The sequence below is a fragment of the Myotis davidii genome, unplaced genomic scaffold (genome assembly GCF_000327345.1).
Source record: "Myotis davidii unplaced genomic scaffold, ASM32734v1 scaffold395, whole genome shotgun sequence".
Classification (NCBI taxonomy): Eukaryota; Metazoa; Chordata; class Mammalia; order Chiroptera; family Vespertilionidae; genus Myotis; species Myotis davidii.
The window spans coordinates 702,510-710,200 of record NW_006287904.1 but is presented as its reverse complement, the minus strand read 5'-3'; positions in this window follow the sequence as shown (position 1 = coordinate 710,200).

Here is a 7,691-nt window from a genome sequence, read left to right as displayed (position 1 = left end):
GAAGAAGGTATTGAATGATTCAATTTATATTGTATTTATTTTTAATTGAATTTACTGGGGTGTCATTGGCTCACAAAACCATACAGGTTTCACGTGTACAACTCAACAAAGTATCATCTATACACTGTGTCCTGGGCCCATTGCTCCAAAGTCACTTTACTTCCCCATTCCCCCGCCCTTTGCCCACTTCCACCTCTCCCCCACCCCCTTTCCCTCTGGCTATCACCACACTTTGTGTCTATAGGTTATGTATATATGTTTCTTTTAATCCATTCACCTTCTTTCATCAAGCCCCCCAACACCCTTCCCCTCTGATAGCTGTCAGTCTGTTCCATGTATCTATGCCTCTGTTTCTATTTTGTTCATCAGATTATTTTGTTCACTAGATTCCACATTTAAGTGAGGTCATATGGTATTTGTCTTTCTCTGATTGGCTTGTTTCACTTAGCATAATAATCTCCAGGTCCACCCATGCCATCACAAAAGGTAAGATTTTCTATGTTGCTTTGTTTTGTTTTTAAATGGCCGAATAGTATTCCATTGTGTAAAATGAACCACAGCTTTTTCATCCACTCATCTACTGTTGGGCACTTGAGCTGTTCCCAGATCTTGGCTATTGTAAATAATGCTGCGATAATCATAGGAGTGCAAATACTCTTTGCAATTAGTGTTTCGGGTTTCTTCGGATAGTTCCCAGAAGTGGGATCTCTGGGTCAAAAGGCAGTTCCTTTTTTAATGTTTTGAGGAAACCCCATACTGTTTTCCACAGTGGCTGCACCAGTCTGCATTCCCAACTTTACATTTTAGAAGGATCACTGGGAATACTGTTTGGAGAGTGGGGGGTATGTTGGTAAGTGTGTACTCAGGGTGACCAAATAGGAGGCGATGGCAGTTGTTTGAACAAAAAATAATGAAAGTTTATACACTAGGGTTGTAGTGAAGGAAGAGGCTCAGTATTAGGCATTTAAAGGTAGAGTTGATGGGGTGGCTAATGGAGTGGAGTGTTCAAGGAGAAATAAAGAATTAAGAGTAGCGTCATATACTTTTGGCCTGGACAACAGCCTCCTTACTGCATCCAGACAGTGCTTTGGGGCATGGTCCAATCTCCTCATCAAACTGCAACCTGATTAAAACACAAAACGGATCCCCTCTCTCACTTTCTTGGAAACTTTCATTGACTTTCTGTTTGCTCTTAGGATTGACAACTGCCAGCTTTGCAGAAGACCATCAGCAGGCCTGTTGGCCAAGCAAAGCTCAGTTAATTGGCCCCATTGAGTGCGGGAGAGCATTGCCTTGAGAGACTCTCCGTGGTGTCTCAAAAGGGAGAGGTCGGAGGAGGATATTTTCAGGCTTCCGGTCTGTGCTCAAGGGGCCTACAGCGGGTCTTTCAAGGCAAACTGGTTGGGACACAGTTCATCATGTCCTCGTGGAGAACTGGTGGGCACAGCCAGATGAGAATCTTGACCCATGCCCTGATGAATAAGCTGCTGTGTGACATGCAGGCTGTTCCTGCAGGTGAGGCAGTCTCTTGTCCTGATGGGAGAAGAGACAAGTCGAGAGTTTGTCTGGATAAATTGGCTGGCAGGAATTTGCTCAAGCAAACAGGAAAGTTGTTCATTGATTTACAGTCTTAACTTTCTGAGCAAGAAGCTCCTGAAACAAATGGTTAAATCACGTTGACGTAAGTGATCTCAGTCCTGATAGGTAAGCTCTACAGAGGCAAGTGACTTCCATTTTCAGGATAAAGATCAAATTCTGCACGTGGCTGCCAAGGCTCAGCATCCTGCCAACCCCCAGTTTAACTTTAGGTTGTGCTGCCTCCCTCTTGCTGAGAGTCAGAAAAATGAGCCCTCTTTCAGGTCCCACCCCACCCCCTGCCTCTTTACCCCGCATGCCAAAACCTTTGGCTGTAGTATTCCCTCTTCCTACAGTGCTGTTTCCCCTTCACCTAACTAAATATCTGCTTACAGTTTATATTTCAGCTTCATTCGCAGTTCCTTGGAGGCGCCTGCTCTATCTGCCCTCCACCTATCCAAAAGGTACTCTGCAGCAAGAGAAGCTCTTTGTAATTTTCTTAAAATACACGCATCACTCTTTGCAATTGCATATCTCTGTGCATTTTTAAAATGAAGATGTATTGTCCATTGGAGACTTAGCACATAATCATCACTCAATAAATAATTGTGAAAATAAGGAAGGTTGGCATACAAACTGTGATATTGAATGTTTGGGTTAGTAAATGTGCCCCTGAAGAAAAAGAGGAATGTTCCTCCTTAAAAAAAAGAACTTAGATTTGGCTTGTCACAGCATCATTTTCTTCTTTAGACAAGTGTGATTTTGATATCTGAATATTTGCTCACAAGAATGTAAAACTAGAGCCATAACCACCTTAAGTTATCACAAGTTGTGGGTTGGTTAACATTTCACTAGCATTACCAGGAATAGACTCACGCGTGAAATATTCTGCAATTCTGCCTTCTATCTGATAACAATATGGCTCATGTGGATGGGGAGTTTGAAACAATTTTTATTCTGCTACTTGAAGGCTTTGAGATTTCCTTGTGTTGGTCATTTCTGCTGGGGGAGGTTGTTGGGAGAACTCTAGCAATAATCTGCTTCTGACCACTGGAAGCTACTGATTCCCAAAAGAGTCCAATAATCATGACGGGCAAATATGACTTAGGCTCATTCACAAGAGATGAGGCCTGAGAAATGTCTCTTGGGGGCACTGGGGCAACTCCTTGTTGAAATTCAGTGGGCAGTGGGCTCTGTGGATGGAGCTTCTCACCAGGTGCTCAGTGTGAAGGATGAATGATGTGATTCCTTGGCACGGAAGACACGAGATGCTCACTTGACTAGATCCTGGAGATGCTAGAATGTCTGGCTGAGTCTCCACGTTGTTCCCATGGGCTGACAATTTAAGGCGCCACTCTGACGAGGTGTGGCTGTTCTCTGGATTATGACTTAACGTCAGTCTGCATGTTTCCTCCAGCTCTCCAGCACACCGGTCCCCAGCCTCATGGGCGTTGCTCCACGTCATAGTCCCCTTGTCTCCCTTCACCTGGGGAGTCTCGGCTGGACTCAGTGATGTGGACATAAGAGGCCTTGTTCTGATTCAGCCCGTCTTCCTGCTTGCTTTGAGTCCACCACCAGCTTTTGAAATTCAAAAAGGCCTTTTCTTCTTTAACAAACCCACCTAGAAATCATCATGCCCCCCTAGGTCATTCCCCATGATCTGGCCTGAGTGGGCATGCGAAGGCACATCGTGAACAAGAAACTTACTCGTATGTTTATTTCCCAAACCCTATTCAAAACCTCCAGAGTCTGGTAGATTTAGAAATCCGGACATTTGGGAGATTTTTAGAAAGCTAGTAGGATGGATATTATGTGAGACCCTAAAGTGCGGTGTAGGGGACATCCCCATTATTAAACACATTGATATTTCTGCCAAATAACATAAATATTCACCCTAAGTGGGATGAGGGACAACTCTAAGTAGCCTCCCATCAGATTTAGAAACGAAGTGAATGAGGACATTTATCTAGTATAATTTTTTCAGAGCTCTTTGATTCAAAATAGCAAATAAAGGATATGGACCTGCATTATCTCATTCCGAATAGAAGCACCATTGTCTGCCATTTTGTTCTCTTTTTGGTATTTTGTCGGTGCTGTTAGCCGTGAAAGGAGCTGTTCTCCCATCAGACCTAGGAGATTTAGGAAATGGTTGAACACAGATTCAAGAAAACTATCAGATGGAAGTGTGATTCCCTTTATTATACTTGAGGCTGTGCAATGCATACAAATAAGCCTGATGTTCCTTTGTTGCAGGATGTGAATGTTCCCTCTCATTATGGAAAAATAATCAATGGCTTCTTCTTCCCTTTCTTTCAAGCATTAGAGAGATGGAATGCAAATATGTCCTCCTCTGGGGAAGGTTTGAAGATTAAGCAAACTAATTACTTAGTAGCTAATAATTCAGGCTCCAAGTTGATAGGGTACCAAAATCTGTTGAGCAGAGAGCGGGAGCAAAGCTTGGGCAAAGAAAAAGGTAGGATGTCGAGAATTCCTAAGACTTAAAGGAGTGACAGTCATGAGTGTCTCTAGAGAGGAGGGCCCCTGTCTATTTCTCCAAGGCAAGGAGCTGAGGGCCTGGTGGGTTTTAAGAAAGTAGCCCATGGTGCCCCAGGAAGCAAATTTAGACCTGTGGCCCTCAGGTTCCCCCACGAATAATTCCAAGTCCCCAAAGCAGTGGTTCTCAACCTTCCTCATGCCGCCACCCTTTAATACAGTTCCTCATGTTGTGGTGACCCCCAACCATAAAATTATTTTCGTTGCTACTTTATACCTGTAATTTTGCTACTGTTATGAATCATAATGTAAATATCTGATATGCAGGATGTATTTTCATTGTTACAAATTGAACATAGTTAAAGCATAGTGATTAATCACAAAAACAATATGTAATTATATATGTGTTTTCCGATGGTCTTAGGCGACCCCTGTAAAAGGGTCGTTCGACCCCCAAAGGGGTCGCGACCCACAGGTTGAGAACCGCTGCCCCAAAGGCAAAGAAGCAGGAGAGAGGCAGACCTGAGCAAGGGCAGCAAGTGGGATAATGGGTCTCTCAGGGAACCAGCTTCACTGACAACCGAGAACCAGCACTCCCCAAACCTTTGCCCCTTTTCGCTGCATAAAACCTGGAGCAAAGGTAAAACCTTAGGAATTAGTGGGGAAGGTGGTCCCCAAAATAAGAGCTGAATTTCTCACAGGCCCAGCAGGATAGAGGTTCAGATTAAAAATTAAGTAGGTTTATAGGAAAATAAGACATGTGACATTTCTTACACACCTGAGTTGGTAATCTGAGGATACTAACCACTACAATTTAATTAGAATGTTAAATTTTACATTCTATAATGTTAGGTATCATAGCGACTGATGCCTCTTAAAAACAAGATTCCGGAATATCTTTCTGGTTTGATTCATTTTAAGAAAATGATTCCAAAATGGTGAACTGGTGAGATCCGCACACATACACACACACACACACACACACACACACACGCGCGCAGATGTTGGACAGCAGGCCATTTTTGGCTCATCTATCCCTTTCCACTTTTATTTAGCAATATTTTATTTTAAATTTCTTAATATAATTGACCACACACACACACACACACACACACAGAGCACCACACCCACACATGCAGATGTTGGACAGCAGGCCATTTTTGGTTAATCTATCCCCTTCCACTTTTATTTAGAAATATTTTAAATATCTTACTATAATTGACACAATATTCGGGGGTACAACATAGTAATTAGACATTTATGTAACTTACAAAGTGATCCCCACAATAAGCCTAGTATCCAATACCATGAATCCTTACCACACTATTATTGACTGCATTCCCTATGCTGTACTTTACATCCCCATGGCTGTTTTTATAACCGGTCATTTCTGTTTCTTAATCCCTTCTCCTTTTTTACACAGCCCACCCTGATCCCCTCGCATCTAGCACCCATCCCTTTGTTCTCCATATCTGTGAGTCTATTTCTGTTTTGTTTATTTTTTTTGTTTTGTTTTTTAGATCCCACATATAAATGAAATTACGTGGTATTTGTCTTACTCTGATAACCCTATTCTTACTACTCTCCCAGGTCAGTCCTGTCATTACCCCCATTTTATACACTGAGAATCCAAAACACAAAGTCCGGGGCTAGTCAGTAGCAGAGATGGGCTTTGAACCAAGGGATCTGATTCTAGAGGTCCCTGTTCTAGCAATGTTGATATGAGTATTCAGGCAAACGAGAATTAATTTCAAAGGCATTGTACCTTTTTGGATGGCCCTAGGACACTGGGGCTCGGTTATTCTGTTGTCTGCCATCTTGGACATGAATGGAGCGGAGACATTGGGGACAATTTAGTAGCAGAGATGGGCTTTGAACCAAGGGATCTGATTCTAGAGGTCCCTGTTCTAGCAATGTTGATATGAGTATTCAGGCAAACGAGAATTAATTTCAAAGGCATTGTACCTTTTTGGATGGCCCTAGGACACTGGGGCTCGGTTATTCTGTTGTCTGCCATCTTGGACATGAATGGAGAGGAGACATTGGGGACAGATGCTGTGTGCAGAAGTGACTTTTAATGATCGTGTGTGTGCATGCATGTGGAAAAGGCGAGAACATTTCACAGTGTATGCAATTTTAGCTTAATTACAAGAGGAAGAGTGTTAACAAGTTATTTTTAAATGCACCAAAGAGCAGGAGGTGTATTAGAATTAAATTACACCCTGTGAGGCTGATTGGCAGGCCATGTAATGTTGGAAAGTTCACAATCTTGTCTTTATCAGCTCAGTTTGCAAAGTAGGCCTGAAAGCTGTGTCCCCAAACCCATATTCTGGAGCTATAACTATTCAAGTTTAAAAAAAAAAAAAACCTAATTGGAAATGTGATAAGCAACGATTAGGCAGCCCATTTCAGGAAGAAAATGAACAAAATGAGCAGATGCCAACTGCTGTGACTTTTGTGAAAAAGGATGGACACGGGTTTAAATGAAAGGTTTTCTGTCAGTCACCTAAGGAAGGCATTTCCCTCAGGGCTGCCCATTAGCATGTCATTTGCATAGAGAAGTTCAAACAAAAACCAGCATCACCAGCTAGAAACTCTTGGACACAAAGAGCCTGCATTCAAAAGCTGCTGACTGGTGGGAGGGAGGGCGTCCCTGTAGAGGGCACTGGGAGTCTCACTGCCAACTGGGAATGCCCCTGACCTTGCAGTAGCGAGAACTGAAATAACCCTGGCAAAATGGAGCCCGCAGGGGGTCAGAGGACCTTGGCTCCCGTTTTGGCTGAAGTTCTTGGGCTGGAGCCCAGAGTCCATGTGCCTTTGAGGAATGACTTTCCCGGGGCTCCCTGATGGCCACCGCTCCCCTCCAGGGCAAACTGCATCTTCCTCCTCCCTGTTTTGAAGGCTAAGGAGTCAGCCCATCAGACCCTCCACCTGTCCTCTAATTACAGCTGCATCTCCTGTTCAAGCAGGAGTGTGGACGCTGTGTCTGACTGTTTCTGTTCAAATCCCAGCCTAAAGTCTGCTCCCTGGGGGCCTGTGAGCTTGATGTCCCCATCTACCTCAGTTTCCTCGTCTCTAATATGGAGGAAAGACTACCTCCTAAGTGTGTGGTGAAGATTAAAGTAGATAAAGAAAATAAAACAGAGAAGCGTGTTTGGCACTTACTGAGTGCTCAATATATGTTAGCAATTAACATGGATTTGCCTCCTTGCGTGGAGCTAACATCAATCATTCCTATTCATATCCCCTGTAGTTGCCAAGAATAAATACCGTCATGTACTTAGTCCATTTAAAACAAATCAATTCGTTTTTAAACTCAGCTATATTTCAGGTAATAATATTTGTGAATGCCCAGGTGTAATATGTTTATTTTTCCTAATATACATTAAAATAAAAACAGACCCACTAAAAGAATGTTTTCTAAGGTTGACACCATCTGAAATACCAGGGCACATTTCACAGGCTAGGCAACGCTGTCCACACACAGTCATTCACCCCTCAGTGGTTCTCTCAGCAAGAATTGAGACAACACTTACCAGGCGAATGGAGAGCCAGTTGGGCAATAGAAATGGAAAAGCACCTTCCCTGTCCTCACTGAGCAAACAGACATGCAGCGGGGAGAT